Source organism: Marmota marmota, unplaced genomic scaffold (genome assembly GCF_001458135.2).
Source record: "Marmota marmota marmota unplaced genomic scaffold, marMar, whole genome shotgun sequence".
NCBI classification, from domain to species: domain Eukaryota; kingdom Metazoa; phylum Chordata; class Mammalia; order Rodentia; family Sciuridae; genus Marmota; species Marmota marmota.
In genome coordinates, this window is record NW_026000093.1 from 29582154 (window position 1) to 29604178 (window position 22025).

Below are 22025 nucleotides of genomic sequence, written 5' to 3' on the forward strand. Positions count from 1 at the left end.
ACCCAAAAGGCCAATCATGACAGTTGTTATCTGCAGGAAATGGGTCCAGGTAAAGAGAGTTTGGCTTTTAACTGCACGCCACTTTATACTATTTGAATTTATTTGCCTTGAGCACGTATTACTTTTCATAAACACAAAAACAAGTTGGGTGGAAGCCTCAGAAGTAGGACTCACACAGTAATCCCAAGTTCCTTATGGTGCTCATCGATTCGGTCCTTTGAAAGAGGGTGCTTCAGAATTTAAATATTCCTCAGTAAAAGAGTACATTTAAAAGATCTGTCTTTGACAATAAAATGCCAAGTGACAGAATCTTCCATCTGAAAGCTTACTGCATAAAACCCAACAGGAAGAGAATTTGAATGCCCTCTGAGGAGGGGAAGTGTGGCTTCCTAAATCTTAGTCATCTGCTTCTGCAGGTGCTCAAATGAAACTCTTAAGCTTTGCAACTGGAAATCTTAAAAGGCACTAGCTACATTACACCCCAGTACAGGGCTATCAGCACCAAGGGAACTGAAAAGGTACTCCTTTATGGAGAGTTATCAAAAATAAAAATACACAAAGGAAAAACTAAAACTGACCCCAAAAGTAGCTCCCAAACTCCCAAAGCAGACAGTCGGCCCTTCAACAACTGCCCAGTCCCAGGTGTGGCTCCACTTCTTACCTCCCCTCATCCCTTGGCTATCTATCACCTTGCAATGCCAGGACCCAGACATAGCAAATGAAGAACTTACGGCTCACCCCATCCTCACCTCCCCAACTTCCACAAAATGCAGCTTTCTCTAGCTTCAAGCCCACCCTGATGTAGAAGACCCCAGTAACCAGGACTGGAATCATAAAATACTACCCAACTTTCAAACACAGGACTTGTGTCCAACCTGCATCCAGACTCAACTACAGTCTTCCCATCTGGATGAGGCATGTCTTCCTTCTGAGCCAACATCCCTGCCACCCTTAGGACCTTCCTCTCCCCTGGGAGTTTTACTCCCACTCTTACAGCCCCTACACCCACTCTGACCTATTTGTGCCATTTGGATTACTTCAACTGCATTATCTGCTAGGGTTTGAATGTGTCTCTCAAAATTCATGTGTTAGAAACTTAATCCCCAATGCAACAGTGTTGGGAAGTGAGGACTCATCAGAGGTCATTAGGTCACAAGAGATCTGCAATCATGAATGGATTTTATTATCAGAGAAGAGGGTGATCTGTCACTGCAAGTGTGGATCTGTCATAAGAGCAAGTTCAGCACTCTCTGGCTTCTCTCTCACCCTTCCACGTTACTCCATGGGACGAGGCAGCACAAAGGTCCTTGCACCATGGACATCCCAGCTCCCACGAACACGAGCTGAATGAAATCTGTGTTCACTAGAAATTACCTCGTTTCAGATATTTCATTACAGCAGCAGAAAATGGACTAAAATACTGTTCAACATTCAGATACCTGTATGTGCTGAATAGCTTACTGTGTCTTAGACACTGAGAGGCCAGAAATGAGGGGATTTTTGTAGTAACATTTAGGGACGTGTTTTGTTTCTTAACAGCAGTTTTACCGAGACATAATCCACAAGCTGTAAAATTCACCCTCCGTAAAGAGTACGATTCAGTGGTTATAAAGGGTTTATTCATAGTTGTGCAACCGTCACCCAGATCTAATTTTAGGAACATTTCATTACCCCAAAGAGAAACTTGTACCCATCAGCAGTCCAGGACAGTGATCTTATGACAAAAAAAAAAAAAAAAAAGATTTTTTTTCAGAGTTTCATATGTACAAACTTTAAGAACATTTAAACTTATAAACTATTCATGTTATCCAAAGACTGTACAGTATGTGATCTAGATTAGTACAGTTAATAATTACCCACTATTGAGCATATGCAACTTAAAGAGCAGAGGTAAGGTTTCCCCTGGGGGGGAAAAAATCAGCATAACTATTAAAATAATATGCAACAGGGCTGGGGTTGTGGCTCAGCAGTAGAGTGCTCACCCAGCACATGCAAGGCGCTGGGTTCGATCCTCATCACTACATAAAAATAAATAAATAAAATAAAGGTATTGTGTCCAACTACAACTAAAAAAATAATATGCAACAATAAATGTGTCTGTGCTTGGACAACTTACAAAATGCACTCAAATACCACAGCTAGCAATACTATATTATACATTTAAAAATTTATTAGGAGTGTAGGTCTCATGGAAAATGGTCTTAACACAAAATCAAATTTTAAAAAACAGTGGCTATTTTTCAATTCTTCCAACCATCTTGGTAGGTACACAGGATAGTTGTAAGTGGAGAGCCTGTCACTCAAGGGTGACACCTGGCTCCAAAGTCACCCAGGCTGAACCCCCAGACCAGCTCTTCTGCCTGTGTAGGAAAAGTGAACAAACCGGCTCACTGAGCAGACACCGTGTTACAGTTAAGCAATTCCAACCACATATCTGACTCAAAAAAAGGAAAATAAGAGCAAGCTATTTATGCTCTCAACACAACAAAGCATGCCTTTGTTTTATGCTAAGCCCTGGAGATTTTCTCGGCACTGGCCAGCCTGTGACACACAGACACTGGTCCAATGTCCCGTATAAATGCTTTCCCTTTGTTTGGTGGCAAGAATGAGAGCCCTCCCCAATGTCAAAGTCCGGAGTTCTCCCCAGATTACATGGAAAATCAGGAACAGAACCTAAAGTACATATGTGTCCCTCAGATGGGAAGGTAGATTAAAGTTAGAATCTTTTAATTAAATTGAGGCAAAATTCTAATCTACTCTATAGTTGTCCCCCAGAATGACATCACTCCTGACTCATCGAGTCTTATAACCTGACCCACTGGGAACACCGGCTTTACCTTGTTAGCTAGAAAAAGCAGCTTGCTTTTTCCAGGAACATTAACTCTTTTTTCAAGCACAAAGTAGTATTTTGTGGGTTTGTGTATTAATCTCTAAGCTGTTAATGACCTAAAGAGATTAACTAACTACTGAAAAGTAATCCACATAAGTAACAATGGTTAAGACCTCCCAGGGTGCAGGACCTGTCTCTTAAAATTAACAATGACCTGGACAAACACAACTCCCTCATGTCATCTATTTTTAAGTGAATTGGTCACATGTGGTAACAAACTCTAAACAATACAACATAAATTAAAAGGTTTAGTAGAAGTGCAATCTAGAAAATTACATATTTCCTACCAGCTCCAACTTCTGCACCACTTAAAACCAGAAAAGTTAGAGGGGTCAACACTCCCAAACCAACTAGAGTAACCACTTAACTTGATTCTACACTAGCATTCTACAAGTTCCATCATCCTAGCAAGAAAACACACAAACAGAGGCTCTTTCAATGACAAGTGTGTGTGTGTGTGTGTGTGTGTGTGTGTGTACATGTGCACAATCACAGCAGTCCATGGCATAAAAACCCAAGGTGAGCCACACTTGGACCAAACCCCATCCACACAAACCTGGCTCTGCTCTACTCCCTCAGCTCCCAGTGACCTCCAAACTCTCATCCTTACAACCCATACCTCTGCATGTGTATTAATTTCCTACTTGGATTACAGTTAAACAAAAAATGCTAACACCCAACTAGACTAGGCTACTTGAAGGTCAATTCCACATGTTCCACACCCCACAAAACTCAACCACTCATCAACATCAATTTTACCTTCCAGACATCACTCCTGAGCCCCTAGGTCCCAGCTAAAGTAGGTGTGCCTTTTCCCCACATACATCGCACACCTGGACCATCATCTCTATGGCCCCAAGATCACTGAGATATACACACTGTGTAGGCCTTTTGCACATGGTACCAGGGTTGATCTGTGCAACCAACAGACTAAAACAGTTCTTGGGTTCTCTCTTAGATCACTGACCCTGAGAGAAGCCCTGTCCTACACAGCCTTACAGAGAGACTCAGGAGCAAGGAACTGACACCTCCTACCCATGTGAGCTTGGAGGTAGATCCTCCAGTCCCACTGAGCCTTGGGATCGTTGGAGCCCCAACCAACAGCTTTACTGGATCCTCCAGGAAAACACTGAGCCAGAACCACTCAGCTAGCTCACACCAAGCTCCTGAGCTGCAGGGACCTCGAGAGGTAACAATGTTCTAGGTTGTGTTCTGTTTTGGAAGGGAATAGTATGTTTTGCAGCAACAGACACTAAGACAAGCTCCATACCCCCTTTATCTGGAATGTTCTTCCCTAGGATGACCTGCCAAAATTCTCAACACTGTGATCCAAGGAAAGTGGTTTATCATTTATGACAATACTTTGCAATCTCACTCTCAGGATTTACTCCTTTCTCTTCACTCAAATTGCATGGCTCAGTCTTTAACATTGATGTCACTCTGCTTTAAGGCTCATGGCCCTGCATCCCACCCTACATTAAGACATGGATGCAGCCTATCTCTTCTCACCGAGAGCAGTTTGGCCTGGTCATGTTAGGGACTCACACCTACCCCACTCCTGCGTACAGAAAAAACTGGGAAGTGACATTGCTGGATGTTACACTAGGATTGGGCTTTTTCCCAATGATAAAAAGACTTGATTAACCATGGAGAGACCTTCTCTAATCAGGGACCACATGAGAAAAAACATGGAGGGTCAAAGAAAGAGGAAAGAAAAAAGCACACTCAGAGAGATCCTACCCAGAACTCAATCTTTGCTTACCTTTCTTACCCCTCCCCTCTCTTATATTGCTACCAGAAGCAGTGGGGAAGGAGAAATAGTTCACAGAAACATCATCTTGATGATGATGATGATGTGCCCAAAATACAGAAAGAGCTAAGGCCTCTGTACACATGTTCAGTTATGTGTTCACACGTACCCATGGGTGCACATGTTCACAGGGGAAGTGAGGTTAAGGCAGGTAGGTCAGGAGGCAACAGAACACCACCCACCAAGACATCTACCCAGATCTTCCCACAGCTGACGGTTGACAGTAGTGGCCATAGATCACACAATTAAGAATCCAATCAACTCAGGTTTCCATCTTGACTCCACTATGGATCATGAGCAAGGAAGAAGTATCCACTTCTTGGACCCTTGGATCACCTATAAATGACTGAGACAGCTATTGAAGAGAGAAAATGACACCCATCTAGAAGTTAACAAAACACCCAGAACAAAGCTTGTCAAATCATTCACTCCCTTCCCCTCTCTGGGCCTTTGAGAAGTTGTGCCCAGAATAGGAAGGTATAAGCAGCAACCTGAAGACCCAAAGTCATTCCTATTTGCTTTTGTTGCCACAAATCCCAAGAGGCTCTACCATCCTTGAATTCATAAGGGTGGCCCCAACTAAAAGTTTGGCTCCCTTAAAACATATATTAATCAGAACTTTTTAAAACTTAACAGGAGGCCACCCATAAGCTTATTCTGAACTAATAATTATACAGAGTACCACTCTAAATAACACATCCTGGCCTCCCCCACCTATCTATACCTTACTTAGGTACAGAAGCCAAGGATGCCTTTCCTTCTCTCCTTTTATTTCTAAAAGTATCATAGTTTAGCATAGTATCCATTACTTTATAGACAACTAACTGAGTAGTCAACCAAAAATTAATATTTCTAGAACTTACCAAGGATCATATAACCTCACTCAGAAGACTAAGAAAGTAGAAACACTGAACCTACTAAGAATTGGATAGTTTCATTTTCAACGTGAAGCACATTCGTTAAATGGTTATTAGATTCTAGAACATTCTGGGCTGGAGATGTAGTCAGTGGTGCAGTGTCTGCCTGGCATGTGTGAGACTCTAGGTTCCATCCCCAGCACAAGGAGAAAAAAAAAAAAAAAAGTTCCTAATACATTCCACCGTATTAGGCACCAAAGCAGACAAAAAGAAGCAAAAATGTTTTCCCAAAAATGTTATTTATGGGGCTGGGGTTGTAGCTCAGTGGTAGAGTACTTGCCTAGCATGTGTGAGGCCCTGGGTTCGATCCCCAGCACCACATAAAACTAAATAAAATAAAGGCATTGTGTCCATCTACAACTAAAAATATTTTTAAATGTTATTTATGAAACATTCTCATATAATATTCATGAAATATAAAGATTAGCTTTTTAAACAATCACTAAAATCACACTCCATTTGTTGGTTAAGCCATAAAATGAAATTCATGTAAAAGATTCCAAAATTTAAATTACGTGACAAAATAAGACAAATTTTATAATAAGTTTTTTAAAATTCTAGGTATACTCAGAATCAATCAAGAGCATTTATGCTTCTTCAAATGAAAGCAATCTTTGTCAGGCAAGAATTTTTTAATATTTTATAATTATTATAAATATTATAATATTTTGTTCTTTTAACCTACTGTGAAGAATTGTACGATGTTACAAACAATTGGCAAGGAAATTATATTTGTAATTTTACCAACATACAAGGCTAATAAGATTCTGCAACTGGAACTAGTCCAAATAAAATTCTAATTCAAATAAAACAGTACTTTAAAAAATCATGAACAGTTAAAAATGTTAGACACATTACAATATGGGAGACCATGGAGAATGCTCAATGCTCACCAGAACCAAGAGGGCACTTCGAGCGGAGATTAAATGACCTTTTGCTCTTGCTCTGGTTGCTAAAAGGCCTGCCTGTGTCTCACAGCTGAGGCCAACACCGCCTCTCTATAGCAATTGCAGCAAGCCCTTCAGATGCCTCCTCTTACATTAAACATTTATTAGGCTTCAGAACAGGGGGCTTCTTGGAGAAGTTCATGGGAGGCACACACAGCTTAGAGCGTACCATCTGTCCTTCAAGGACACCTCTTCCTTCAGATTCACTGAAACCCAGAAAGAGACTGTCCAAAACTGATTACTTGGGGTGGGAAGGTATTGGATTGTCCCTTCTATATTTTGTGATGTCGTGTGTGTGTGTGTGTGTGTATGTATGTATGTATGTATGTATGTGTTAGTTATGCTGGGATCAAAGCAAGGGCCTCTGCTCAGCAAGCACTCTGCCACTGAGTAACATCCCAGCCCAACACGACTCCTTTTCCATTTCTTGCATGGCATTCTGTGTCCATTTTGAAATGTTTTTCAAAGTTTTCAGGTCATCTCATTCCCCTTAGCACCTCATCCAGTAAGTAAGAACAACAATGACAAAAAAAAACTAAAAACATACAGTATCTATTTAAAACCTAATAAGCCCTTTATATCTTCATTGTTTGGAAAGAATTATAATTGCAAAGAGGTATTCTGTGGGTTATTTTTTAATTTGTTTCCACATACCACATGAGGTTTAAAATTAACAGCTACCTTAGACTCAGCAGAAGCCTTCCTGGAGGGCCATTCCATATCTAGGGAGCCTGGATGTTAACGTTAGTGCAAATTTTGTTGTCACGTATTAGGGTTATTTTCACATCCCAAAGCAGAAGCACAGAAGTTGGGAACAGATATGAAGACTTCCTAGCAATAAAGGGCTGCCATTGCCTGACCCCACCCTGCCTGCAGCTAAGTGAGTAGCAATGCCTCCCAAAACACTCTCAGATACAGCAGAGATCTTCAAGCCCAGCAGTGGCCAGAAGTGACAGATCTATGTCGATTCTGATGGCAAGTGATATCTGAGCAGGCATGGCAAGTTATCAGCACAGAAGTTTTCACAGGACAGCAGATTGTACACTATTGAAGAAGCTGTATTCAGGAGCTGCTGTCCTGCAGGGACACCATTCCTTCTCCAGGCCTAGTTCAGTGCAGGAACACAGCAGGTGCTCAAAGGATGGGAACTCTAAGAATCACAAGAATGCTGCTTCCTTCAGGACACCACAGACTCCAGGCCCACCACATGCCCAGCAGCCTCTAAGGCAGAGAACAATCACAACATGACCATCCAGTCCAGCCTGAACCAGCCATCAAACCTATTCAAGAAATGACTGAGTTCCTCGAAAAACCAGGACAATTCTATACCACATCAACATTTCCACTTGTATGAGGCAAAAGGAGAAATGAAAAACCAATTTTCCTGACACTAAACATAGAAGTAATGCCTTTTATTCTGAGATAATGTTCTTCCAGATTGGGGGGGGGGGGGGGTNNNNATGGTAAAAAATCTCATATTTATAAAAAGAAGGCGGCTTTTTGTTGGTTGGTTTTAATGACTTGGCAAAAGAAGGAGTTGAAAATCCAGTGTGAGCTCTCTTTATCCCTGATTTCATCATTTCATGAAATCCAAAAAATAAGGATTGGTAGTAGCAGGATTAACGCCCACTCACCCTGCTCGAACTCACCTATGACAGCAGGCCTCTCCAAAACCACCCAACTCACTTAACACCCATTACTGCTCAGGTCCAAGAAGAAAAAGAGGAAGAACTGGTTTGGAAGGAGGAGGGCACAAAAATGCTGCACTTGGTTACACACACGTTGAGTCTGACACCAGGTGAGAGATCCCCTGGGAAGGCCAAGCACCAACCCCACGAAAAAAAATATATTTAGGTCAGTACCCCCTAGAAGTGGATCCAAGTGAGTCGCTGCTGAGGGCAATTCTCATCCCTCGGTGTATTGGTAGGCAGACGCTGAATGTCACTGCTTTAGAAATTCTATTTAAAAAATTCAATTAGTCAACAGCTCAAAACCCAATGCACGTTGAATTTTTAAAGGGTCCAGCCAGCACATATTTTATGATTTTCTTATCAACTCTGAGGAAATCCCAAATTGGTAAGAGGAAAAAAACAAATTACCTAGAACTGTGCATTAATGTGATAAGAATCAAAAAGTCAGGGGGCCATTATTTATTAGCCCCAAAATGAAATTAAACATGTGTATGCATGCTGAGCAATTCCACTGCTCCATATTACCCTAGGTAAGCATGCTTGCATAGAAGAGGAATATACAAAGAGGTGCAATGCAGCATTTTTCATAATAATAAAAATACTGGAAATGTCCATTAGTAGAAGCTGAATTAAGGAATATTTATACTGTGGAACACTATACAGCAGTTAAAAAGAATGAAATGCCCAATGTGTACTTGCACAGAAAGGTCTCTATGACACAAAGCTGATAAAAACAAGAATAGTGTGTTAGCATTTGCTTTTTATAAAGGCACACAAGGGTGTGAAGTGTAGCACAGCAGTTGTGCTCTTGTCTAGCATGCATGAGTCACTAAGTTTGATCACCTGCATTGCAAAACCAAGAAAAAAAAAGGCACACACACAAAAACCAGTTCTATGTAGTGTTACTAAATGTGGCACCTGTGAATATTTAATAATAAATCCCACTATTATGAATAATTATACTGCATCAATAAAACACTATGGGAAAAAAAAATGTGATCCCTGAACCAACAGCATCAGCACTACCAGGAACTTGCTAAAAATGCTAATTCTTGGGCCTGATCTCAGACCTACTGAATTAGGATTCTGTGGATGGGTGTGTATTTATATTTTAACAAGCCCTTGGATGCCCCTACAGTTTGAGAGCCCCTAGTCTACACTAGCAGGCATAGAGATCACTAAGAGAGAATTATACCCAACTGAGACCCCTGAGCTTTATCTATATTCTCTTTCACTTACTTTTAAACAAGAAGAGTGTATTTGTGCATTGCTTCTATAAATTAAAAGCAACTTGTTTGAGATACTACAGGTGCTGGGATGGGGGGATTAGTGAAATGGCTAACTATGCAAGAATGGGAGAAATAAAGCTAGTGAAACAGAATGAGGGTCCTTAGGAGAGGCTCAACAGTGGAGATCACAAAGGGCACAAAAACACATCCAGTAGAGATTTCACTCAAACCCTCAAGAGCTGGTCTTACTGGGACCTTCCATGGAGAGAGTACATGACAAGTGGCCAAGTCTAGTAAGGAGGACAGCTAGCAGCCACAGGATGAAAAAGACTGAACAATGCAGACCTTGTTTTGGCAAAGCTCTATGTTTATAAGGTCTTTTGTTGTCCTGGGGGTTTTTTTGTTGTTGTTGTTGTTTTTTTTTTTTTTGAGTCTTTAGCACTATACATCCACTGCAGCTCCCAGCCCCCTCTGTCATCCTCACATTTGCTGAGACCCCATGCTAGAAGGGACTGCAGAACTATAAAGAAACAGCTTTGTGCTGTTCGACTTTTGGAGCAATGATTTTCCATTGTATAGAAAAAAAATATTTCCTTTTTTAACCTGAAAGCAAATACGACTCTTCTCATCTCCCACTAGTCAGTCTATCTTTTGATTCCTTTAACAAGGTCAGATTTTTAGTTGTATCCATTTAAGAAACTTAGTCTTTACCCCAGAAGATAATACAAAAAGTGTTGTTGTTATAGTCTCATAAAACAGGGATAACCAATTATCCAAAAAGGAAAAGGATCTGCTACTGTGTGAGATATACTTTACCTCTAAAGGGAAAATGTTTAATACTTGAGAAAAGCAGCATAAATCGTTTTTAAGACATGTTAAAAAAAAAATTAGAGGCCATTTGTTTGAGAATCAGCTATACTAAAGCCCAAGAAAGCAGATCAAAGAAAAATGGAGTCAACTTTTGCTAAGTGTCACAGAATCAAACTGAAACTTGAACAGGCAGATTCCCAAAAAAGTCTAGCTTTTTTTCTGAAAACACAAGATTCCAGTCTACCCGAGTCAGCTTAACAAAGGAAGTCCCCTCTGCTTTAAACCTTGGGGGAAAAAAAGTAACCTGATGTCAATCAATCTTTTTTTTTTTTCCCTATTGTTCCATTTTCTTGTTCCCACCTTACAAAGCCCGCTGTTCCATCATTCCCACTGGGAGTTCTCATTCTAAATGAATCTCAAATAAAACTCAATTTGATCTGTAACTAAATTTGTTGTCATTCTGTCTTTTGACAGGTATAAGACACAGTACATGAACATTCTGGAATACATCCATTCCTACATGAGTCAGGAAACAAGTTAAAAGCAAGACATCAGATATAATTGCCTTTATGTCAATATTTGTCAGAAGAGGCCTCAGCACTTCCTGATCAGCAGCTTTCCATGTAACAAGAGCCCTGCACCTTTCTTTCTTCTTGGGGCTTGGGCTTTGGAGACTTCTTCTGAAACAGACTTGTCTGAATAGCCTGCAACAACTCAAGAAAGGAGGAAGGCCAGAATTGACATTACCTGCCCTCGGGCCCCCATTTCAGCAACAAGTTGAGTCCTGGACATTTTTCCCCATCCAGAGGTAGAGAACTGATGGGGAAGCTGAGAAGCATGTAGGAGCCAGGCCCGTCCACAAGAAATTGACAGGCCCACGCTGACACAAGGAAACCCCACCTGGGGCGCCAAGATGGGCATGAAATGATGCTGGGAAAACATTTTTCCTTCTCTGCACCCACCCCACCAAAAAACACCCACTACATTTAAATCCAAACTGAGACTGGCAAATCCAGCTCTAAACACGATCTCTTACACGAAAAAAGGCAAGCACAAGCAGGTCTTGGGTTCCCTTTGAACCAAGGAAACCTGATAGTTTGAAGGGCTGCCAACAAAAGCAGTCTGTGCTTCAAGTAAAGGCCTGTGATTGAGAACCTGAAGGGTGGCTTGACGGGGTGTGTGCAGGGAGGGCCGACCACTGCTAGTGAATAAAGAAAATGAGGTCTTGCTTGAGTTCCGCTCTTATTAGAAGTGCTTATGTTCCTATTAGCATATTTGCCCCTTAATTTACGTGTATATTCAAAGAAACATCGACTCTTAAGACACAAACAAGTCAATGTAGAAGAGTGCTTAAGACTGTATTAGGTTCTAATAATTAATTTATTTACATATAAACATAAATAAATTAATGAAAGTCTAGTTTTATTAAAATGTCTCATTGCTATGCTCTCCTATACATTTCTTCACTAAAGTTATGTGTAACTTAGGAAAGAAAAAAAAGTGATAATTATGTCAGGTATGATGAAGCACAACTGTAATCCCAGCAACTCTGGAGGCTGAGATAGGAGGATCATGAGTTCAAAGCCAGCCTCAGGAACTTAGCAAGGCTCTAAGCAACTTAGTGAGATCCTGTCTCAAAATAAAAAAGGGTTAGGGATGTGGCTCAATGGTTAAGCATCCCTAGTTTCAATCCCTGATTCAAAAGAAAAAAAAAAAAAGGTAATTACTTGAAAACATAGAAAAATACTAAATACATTAAATACAGCTGATTTGACTTCACAAAGCCCAGAAATTGAAGGAAACTGAAGGTGACCACAGCTGTCTCCAAGAACACAGGGCTGCACAGTGGCCTGCCCAGGCTTCTGCTGGAAACAATAGAGGTGTACAGCCTCCATAGAACAGTTACTTCTTCAAAGGCAGTTACAACTCCCCTGGGCAGGCTGGTCAGGGGTGAGCAGAACACTTCCTCAGCACTTTCCACAGCTTACCACTGCCTTCTCCCCTCTCCTGCATCATAGGGGCTTTTCTCTCCAAAATGGCCTACAGCAAAACCAAAGATTTTGCTCTCCAGGTACCATAACATTCCACCCATGATTAACTCAATAATTCTCAGCCAAAATTCCATCCCTTATTTGAGATTTGGTATTATTAAATAAATCAACTACATTTTGGCAAATTAATATCTATAACAAATTCATTTAAAATAAGGTCTTTCTACATCAGAAACAGGTAGTAAGACTACAGATAAACTCAGTGATTTGGGGTAGTTTCTTAATCCTCATGAGCTTTAAACTCCCACATCAGTAAACAGGAAAAGGAAAAGTACATCAGCTGTCAGGGCTGAGGTGAGGATCAATTAAGGCACTCGCCCATAAATGTAGGGCTGCAGCCAGGACCTAGGAAGCGCATGATACAAGTTAGTATCACCACCAAACGGAACTGCTTCTTTTCCATACAGTACTAGTTGAAAAGAACTAAAAACTCCAAATTCTTCAGCCCAGACCAACCATCTCACCCTCTGCATTCTCTCATTCACCTTTTCCAACCTTTAAAAAAGAGATGAGTAGAACTGCCACACTATGAAGAGCACAATGACATTTTTCCTTTGTTCACTGTGCAAAGATAAGAGATTTAACATATTCTAACTTTAGGAAAATGAACACACCTAAAAAAGTGTATGTTACTGTCAAAAGCAAAAAAGTGACTGGGCAGGCCGGTGTTCTGGTCAAGAGAAGCAGGAGAGTCAGAAAGACACAGGCCCAACCTGCATCCTCTCCTGAATTCTAGCACCGCAGGAGCAGGAGCTCTGAGCACTGGCCAGTGTCCATGGGGACGAAGACAATAAATACCACAGAAGTCCAGGTCCTAGGATGAAGCCAGATTAGAATCAACAACTGACTCACCACTTTCCCTCAAAACCTTTATTTGAGAAAGAAAAATTCAAAATTTCCTGTTCATCTTCTAATAAGTTAAAATGACAATAAAATTAAGGGAAAGCTATTGTGGCCTCTATTTCTCTGCTGGCCCAGAGAAACCCAAAAAGTTAAGCTAACCAATAAAATATGATTTTCTTAAATCATCAATTAACAATTTGAAATGTTTCTTTTAAACCTTGAAGCATTTCTCCCACCCACACTAAATAAGCTTTGAAAAAGCAATGAAATGAATAATAAATGAACATAGTAAGTGAAATCCATTTTCAGAAGTTATTTTTCTCTTATTCCTGCACACAAAAATAAATTAATAGGATACATAAAGCACATTGAATGAGTTCATGAAATTCCTAAAACACTTGAGTTCCATTTTAATGGCTCCAAATGGGAAAGGATAAAAAGAGAAAGAAGGGAATTGGTGAAGAAAAAGGATAGGAAAGTAAGAATGGGAGGTAGAAGCCCTGAAAGAAAGGTACCTGCAGAGAGGAAAACAAGAAAGTGGACACACTGACTTGAGGTTTGCACTTCCCTAGACGTTGGAGAAAATGAGCAAAGTTATCTGGAGCACCTTGAGAAGTTGGCTATCTTAACAGACTTACCTGCTTTGATTATGAGTGGAATAATTGCACCAGGAGAATGTGCTCTGCAGAGACCACAGCCCTGGCCAGAGCCCAATCGGAGTCCCCTCTTGAGGAATTTAAAACAATAAAAAGGAAGAAAGTTTGGGAAGGAATTCTAAAGATCCTAAACAAGAAAAATCTGTCATGTTATCTTTACTATGAGTCAAATTTTCACTGAATCCCTGAAGCAATGATCAGTAACAATCCATTTAAAATCACCAGGCAAGGCAGACAGGGCAAACAGGTTTATCTTCCAAAGATGACCTGAAGGAAAGAGCTGACTTTCACCCGAGTTAGGGAACTGGCACTGCAGAATGAAAATTATTTCTCAAAAAAACATGAGCAAGACTATTTGATAAATCCAGACACCACACAAATCAATCCCATCGCCAAGACCCTCCATGAGGAAAGCAAGTACTCACAACTTCAGTTTGCCCTTTGAAACCGCTGGTTAAATTTTTTTAAAATAACAGCAGTACAATTTTGCTCTAACGTCACCTCTAGGCTAAATTGCTTCTCTGGTGATCAGACCACCCAAGGAAAGTATAAAACTTTCACCAAGGAAATAGTTAATAAGTGCTTATTCTCCGCAACACTCTTACACACTGAAGTGAATTATTGCTTACAGACTTAAGCTCCCTGAAGGTCAGACCTGATAATATCACTATTAAAGTACATTTTGCAGCTGGGCATGGTGGTGCATGCCTGTAATCCCAGTGGCTTGGGAGGCTAGACAGGAGAATTTCGAGTTCAAAGCCAACCTCAGCATAAAGTGAGGTGCTAAGCACTCAGTAAAACTCTGTCTCTACATAAAATACAAAACAGGGCTGAGGATGTGGTTCAGAGTGCCTCTGAGTTCAATCTCCACTACCCCCAAAAATAAAATAAAATACATTTCGCATTAAAAGCATCTTAACTAAAACCATTGGTATATGTAGAAATAGCAAACTCACTTTTCCTCCCTTGCCCTCCGGTTTCTCTTTCATTTTACAAACAACTCACAAATGTCAAAGGACTTATCCTCTCCACTTCCAAAGTAAATAACAACACTCCACATAGGCAAGCACTGACTGAAGTGGTGCATGCCTACAATCCCAGCAACTTTGGAGGCTTGGAGTCCAGCCTGGGCAACTTAGCAAGACAGTGTCTCAAAAGAAAAAGTAAAAAGGGCTGGGGATGTAGCTCAGTGGTACAGTGCCCCTGGGTTCAAACCCCAATACCCCCCCCCCCCAAAAAAAGGCAGACAAACAAAGTGTCATCACCTCCTACTCCAAATTTCCCTTCAAAACACCCCTTGACTTATCCAAAGAGCAGAGTTCCCTTTTTGGATGCCTCTGTTTCACTATTCATAAGCCTGGAATAATTATACCTGCCCACCTTGACTTACAACTCCACAGCCTTTGGAAGTCTAACTCTATTTCTTAATTCACACATTCCCCTCCCCCATCTGAAAGGCCCACAATCGACGCTCTCTTTTCTTTCAGCTCTACTTTTTCTCCCAGGCCATCTCCACAACTGTGATCTAATCCTGCCCAACTTGTTAGTGTGGAGATCTATGTTTTCTGCTCCTGAACCTATCCACTTGGAAATTTCACAAAGACCTGGTGATCATAAAGCATGAACACATTCACTGACTCTTCCCACCTAAAGGTGAAGTCTAATTCCCCTCTGAACGTAAGTTGGTGCTGGGGACACATTTCTAACCACTCAAATGATGCAGAAGTGAGGCCTCCTGACTTCCAAGGCCAGGTCATCAAATGCCATATAGCTTGTCCCTGCCTCCTTCAGGGTCCCTCCTGGGAAGCATTGAGCTAACATCCAGTAAGTCTGGGCACCTGGGGGCTGCACAAGACCAGGTTAATAGAGACAGCTGTCCAAGGAACACAGTTATTCAAATCTTCCTGATACCAATCATCCCTCATGTGAGGTTTTAGAAGACCCCAGCCTCTGTCTTCAAATCCTTACAGCTGAGGCTGAATGAGAATAGCTGTCCTCAGAGGCCCTTCTCCAATCACAGGTCTGTGCCACAATAAATGTTGGATAGGTTTGTTATGCAGCTCTGGAACTTGGGACAGACATCAAATATAATGTACCCCCAAAACAAATTCCTTATCTCCCTCCTGGTATCTGCTCTTCCTTCTGTATTCACTATTCCAGTTTCTCCTTCATTCAATCTGAAAGCTTTTCTCTCTTCTTCCCTTCTTACCCTACCCTCTGACATCTGACCTATTCTATCCCAGAAGTCTCAGGAATCAAGCACCTCACTCTCCTTGTCTCCTCGCCTACTTTTGCATTTGTGTTGTTTCTGGTTTTATGCCTCTGCACCTTTGCACATGCTCAATCTTCATGGTAAATTTCCTTCCTTGCCCCTTTATCTCGGCACTTAGGAGAGTCCTACTTCATCTTTTGTCAGCTTAGGCTACTATAACAAAATACTACAGGCTGAGGGACTTCAACAAGACACTGGCTTCTCACAGTTCTGGACTAGAGTCCAAGATCCAGGCACCACAGATTCAATTCCTGGTGAAAGCCCTCTTTCCAGTTTGCGGATGGCTGCTTCTTGCTGAATCCACACAGGGTAGACGCAGTACACCTCTCGATTTTCTCTTCTTATAAACGGCACTAATCCCACTCCTGCGGGCTCCCAAAAGACTTTACTCCAAATATCACATTAGAGATTAAGACTCCCGCACGTGAATTTAGGGAGGAGTTCAAACATTCAGTCCATAGCAACCTTCAAGTCCAAGTTCAAAGGTCATCTTTGGGTTCTTTTCTGATGACCCCAGCAGAAACTGCTCACTTCCTCCTTGGCAGGGTTGTGTGGCTCTCACAACATTCATTTCCCCACAGCGGCCCAGTTGCATGTTTGTTTCCTCCAGACTGGCCAATGAGTCTGGGGACAGTCATTCTATCCTATTTGTCTCTAAATAAATAATATGTTGATAATTTGTATTTGGAACCACAGAGTCAGCATTCCCCAGAAATACGTGCCACTCAATTTCAGAACTGGTATCTATGGAGCACCAGTGCTACTCAACAGATTTTTTACTTAATTTTCACAAATATTTAAAGTACCGACAATCTCAATAGAGGTTTAGCAACGTATCCAATGTCTCATAAACAGAAAATGATGAAGTCAAATTCTGAACCCAGGTGATGCTTCACATTCTGCACTCTGCCCGAACATATACAGTTAGCTCTGAAGCACAAAGACAGACATGCAGGTCATCTGCTTCTTAGAGCTGCCATTAGTAGCTTCTGCCATAGCTATGCTACTCTTGAACACCACCTTTGGAAACAAAAGAGGCTGTATAACTTTGAGGCAGTATAATAGGTAAGGACGTCGTGTACTCTATATCAAGGCATCACAGATCAGAAGTGCAAGCTCTGTGCCAAGCTCTCCAACTGTGCCAAGCTCTGTGTCCCTGAAGTTATTATTACTCCATCCCTTCACGCCTGGTTGTTTCCTTTGTAAAGCAGGGACACTATCAACACCTGCTCCCTGCTTGTTGTCAAGATTTTAAAAACTTAAACCAGAACAGCATTTAGAACAGAACCTGACATACAGAAAATATTCAATAAACATTGCAGCTACTGGTAATAGTAGTATTACTAAAACACTCCCTAAACCTCAGCTGGAAAACTTTAGCAAATAAAACACAGGACTGAAGCTGTGTCCCTCCAGATTTTAATTTTGCTTAAATTACTTGTCAGGAAAACACTTCTAAAGAGTTAGGACACGTTCCTATCCCTCCAAACTGGGCAGCAAACTTAAATTAAGTTTTTCTTGGAACCCAGATTATTTTGTTATAGACAAGAGGTTTGGGATGAAGTTTTTGTACAGCTCTCCACATCCAGAAGAGTAAGTCTGGGGAAGCCGTAGTCATTCAGATTGCTTCCCCATCTGCCAGTCCTAGCTCCTACACCACTGAGGAGGTAAGAGGTAGGAAAGTTAATAGGAGCTCTGAAAGACCACGTGGCACCATCACCTGGGACGGTAATACAGAGAATCTCCCTATTCAGGTTTCATTTTCTGTGGTTTCAGTTACTCTGCTTCAACACAGTATGAAAATATTCAATGGAAAATTCCAGAAGTAAATAATTCATAAGCTTTAAATAACTTCTAATATAGTACAATGTTTTAATTATTCTATTTTTATTAGTTATTATTGTTAATCTCTTACTATGTCTAATTTGCAAATTAAACACTCTCAGGGACATACACACACACACACACACACACACACACACAGGATAAAACAAAGTACATACAGGATTGGGTATGATCCACAGTTTCAGGCATCCTCTATGGGCCCTAGGATGTATCTAATCTCCATGGATAAGAGAGACCCTCTGTAGGAGGGTCTTTCCTTTGCAAATGTCCCAGACAGGCAAATTTTGCATTTTTGTTTGTTTTTTGTTTTGTTTTGTTTCCCTATCTTAGAGCCATATCCCAGCCCTTTTTCTATTTAGAGACAGGATATCGATGACTTGCCCAGAATGGCTCAAACTTTCAATTTTCCTGCCTCAACCCCTCAACTAGCTGGGATTACAGGCAGGTGTCACCACACCTGGCTGCATTTTTTTCTTTATTGAGTATTTGTTCTCTTTTCCTAGTAGTAAGCATTTTTCACTACTGTTAACACACCCTTCTCAGTGACATTCAAAGAAACTACTTCTAAAATGTATTATGACTACACATGTCTTCTAATGTCAGGACACATTAAAAGCAAGTAAATAACTTTGACAGAACAGCATAGAAAGTGTGTTATTAAAAGTATTGATAGATTGATAGAGCACTATATCCCACACCCTTTGAAGAATAAAAATTTAGCCAACATTAGCTCTTCTATGTATACATGCACATTTTTACATGTAGAATTCCAAAGCAGAGTTCCAATTTCTCCTCTATTTACAGATCAGATTTTCAGTAGTTATATATAAAACCTTAAGCACATTTGGAACACATACTCCTATCTCCCTGCCAAACCTTTTTCTTTCACTAATTCTTAGCCTTTTCTGTCTACTCCCATCTGACTCTATTTATGCTAGAAGTCCTTCCAGCTGATGTGAGTGTGATATAACAAATATTTATGGAGTACCTACTACACACACCCTTGAACTGAGTGCTGAGAAAATATTCTAGCGACACTTTATTTCTAGCCAAGTACATTTTCCAACAAGTTGGGTAAACTATTTATCTTTATTCCTTCAGCCCTCCTGATTGAACCACAAGCTTCATTTCCATACCACAATAGTTCCAATAAACCCTAATTTAATCCTCATAAATTCATAGTCCAAAACTTTATCAAGGTACAGTATGATTATATTCAAAAATTATATTATGTCATTTTTTGAAACCGGCATTTACCTACTTCAGAGCTATATCTCAGCCCTTCTTCTTATATTGTTAGACAGGATATCACTAACTTGCCCAGGATGGCAAACTTTCAATCTTCTTGCCTCAGCCTCCCAAGTAGCTAAGAATAACTAATTAAAAAAGAATAATTATAGCAATGTACAATATTTAAAGTTATTTAAAGCTTATGAATTATTATGAAGGAATTGTTCATGAATAATATATTCCACACCATTAGTCAATGGGTTTAGATTCAGTTTTGCAGTTAAGAATATAGCATAGGTGGGCTGGGGATGTGGCTCAAGCGGTAGCGTGCTCGTCTGGCATGCGTGCGGCCTGGGGTTCGATCCTCAGCACCACATACAAAACAAAAGATGTTGTGTCCGCCGAAAACTAAAAAATAAATATTAAAATTCTCTCTCTCTCTCTCTCTCTCTCTCTCTCTCTCTCTCTTAAAAAAAAAGAATATAGCATAGGTGCTATGCTATACATGAAATATACTATGTTATAAGCTAAGGTATGAAGTTAATAGCTTCTCTGACACCACTCTTTTAGAAATTTAATTTCAAAGAAACTACTTCTAAAATATATTGAGACCACCCATGTGTCCTAAGATCAGGACACATTAAAAGCAAGTAACTAACTTTGATAGAACAGTATAGAAAATGTGTTATTAAAAGTATTGATAGAGGTGTCTGCCACATGCCTAGTACCTGTGAAGCCCTGGGTTCAATCCTCAGCACCATATATAAACAAATAAGTAAAATAAAGGTATTGTGTCCAACTACAACTAAAAAATAATTTAAAAAAAAAAAAGTATTGATAGAGGACTCTATCCCAAACCCTTTGGAAAATAAAAATTTGCAATTTACAACAGAGATTACAATAATAACAAAATTATAGCAATATACAATATTGTTATTTAAAGCTTATGAATTATTATGAATTATAACTGTTGTTCAATGGGTTTAGATTCAGTTTTGCAATATGAATATAGCTGTTAATATGAAATACAGTTTATATACTAAAGTATATAAATTAATAGCTTCTCTGAAACCACTCTTTTTAGTACTGGTTACAGAAGTATCTAAAGAGAGAAGATAGAGAGAGGGAAGTATTAAAAAGTCACTCAAGAGCCAAGCAATGTATCCAAAAATGTCATCTATAAAACATTTACTCTTAAATTAGTATCTAGAATAAAGAACTCCCACAACTCAATAATAAGTAAACTGACTGGAAAAAAAAAAAGTCAAAGAGCTTGAACATTTCCCCAAAGAAGATACACAAAAAGCCAACAAATATATTCAAAAACACACATTACTTACCATTTGAGAAATGCAAATCAAAACCAAAATGAAATACTACCTTGCACCCATTAGGATGGCAGAAGGGGAGGGAGGAGAGAGGGACAGGGAAAAGGAGAGGGAAGAAGAGGTAAAAAGGAAAGAAGAAGTGTTGGCAAAGATGTGGATAAACTGGGATAATCCTTGAGCACTGCTGGTGGGAATATGTACTGGTATAGACATGTGAGGAAATATTGAGGTTCCTCTAAAAACTAAAAATAGAAAAGCCCTACCATCCAACAATCTCACTTCTAGAGACATCTCTAACAGAAGTGAAAACAGTATTTCAAAGAGATGTGCATGTCCATGTTTACTGCAACATTACTCATAGCAGCCAAAAGATAGAAGCAACATAAATGTCCACTGAGAGATGAATGATAAAGAAAATGCAGGGTATGCATACAACATTATTCATCTCCCAAAAGAAAGAAGAACTGCCACGTGCTACAACCTGGATGAAGCTTGAGGACTTTATACTAAGCACAATAAGTCAATCTCAAAAAGACAAATACTAAGTGATTCCTCCTTCATGAGGTTTGTCAAACAGTAAATTCAGGAATGACAGTTACCACAACAGGGGAGAAGGAAAGAAGGAATTGTTGTTCAATGGGTTTAGATTCAATTTTGCAATAGGAAAAAGTTCCAGAGATAAATAAAATACATATCGTTAACACTACTGTATGTTAAACTTAAAAATTGTTAAGATATCACATATTTAAAGCTGGAAACATTTCACCTCCTTGATGTCTCAGGAATTCCATCTTAAAATAATTTCTCTTAAAGCATTATTTGTAGTAGCTGAAATGGAACACAATCTATACTCTAACAGAGAAACATTTAAATGAATATTCAAATGGTGGAAGGGTGAAACCATAAAATATTACAGGTTTAGGAAACATTTATAATGCTATGGCAAAGTCTTATTATCTAATAGTACCCTAAACATTAAGATTAAAAAAATATATAATATGAACCTGATGGACATATTATTGGGGTGTTCAATAAAGAAACAGACCAATTTCTGAAAAAGAGAGAGAAAGGGGACAGAAGACAAACAGCTAGGCTAACACCATTTCTGTTGAATTTTCACCTATATAAATCGACTGTAATATTCATTTGAAAATAAAATCTGGCATGAAAAATCTAATCACCAAAAAAAAGGGAGAGAGAGTAATTAGGGGAGTAATCAAGGAAGTGATCCCCTTCCAGGCATTTTTACATTTTATGAAACTACAATAATTTACACAGTTTAGTTGTTGGCAATGAACATATATATCAAGGGGGAAAAATAAGTTAAGAATTTACAGCTGGGGATATAGCTCAGTTGGTACAGTGCTTACCTCACATGCACAAGGCCCTGGGTTTAATCCCCAGCATAACAATAACAACAAAAAAGAATAGTATATGATAACTGTAGCATTTCAAATCAGTAGAGGAAAAATCCATTGGGCGATGAATTGTGTTAAGCAAACCAAA

At 39.8% G+C, this 22025-nt stretch overlaps 1 protein-coding gene across 3 annotated transcripts in view; it reads right to left on the bottom strand.

The window, feature by feature from the left end:
• Nucleotides 1-22025, bottom strand: part of Tpd52 (tumor protein D52) — a 107364-nt gene that overhangs the window by 78061 nt on the left and 7278 nt on the right. The window lies entirely within an intron of this gene.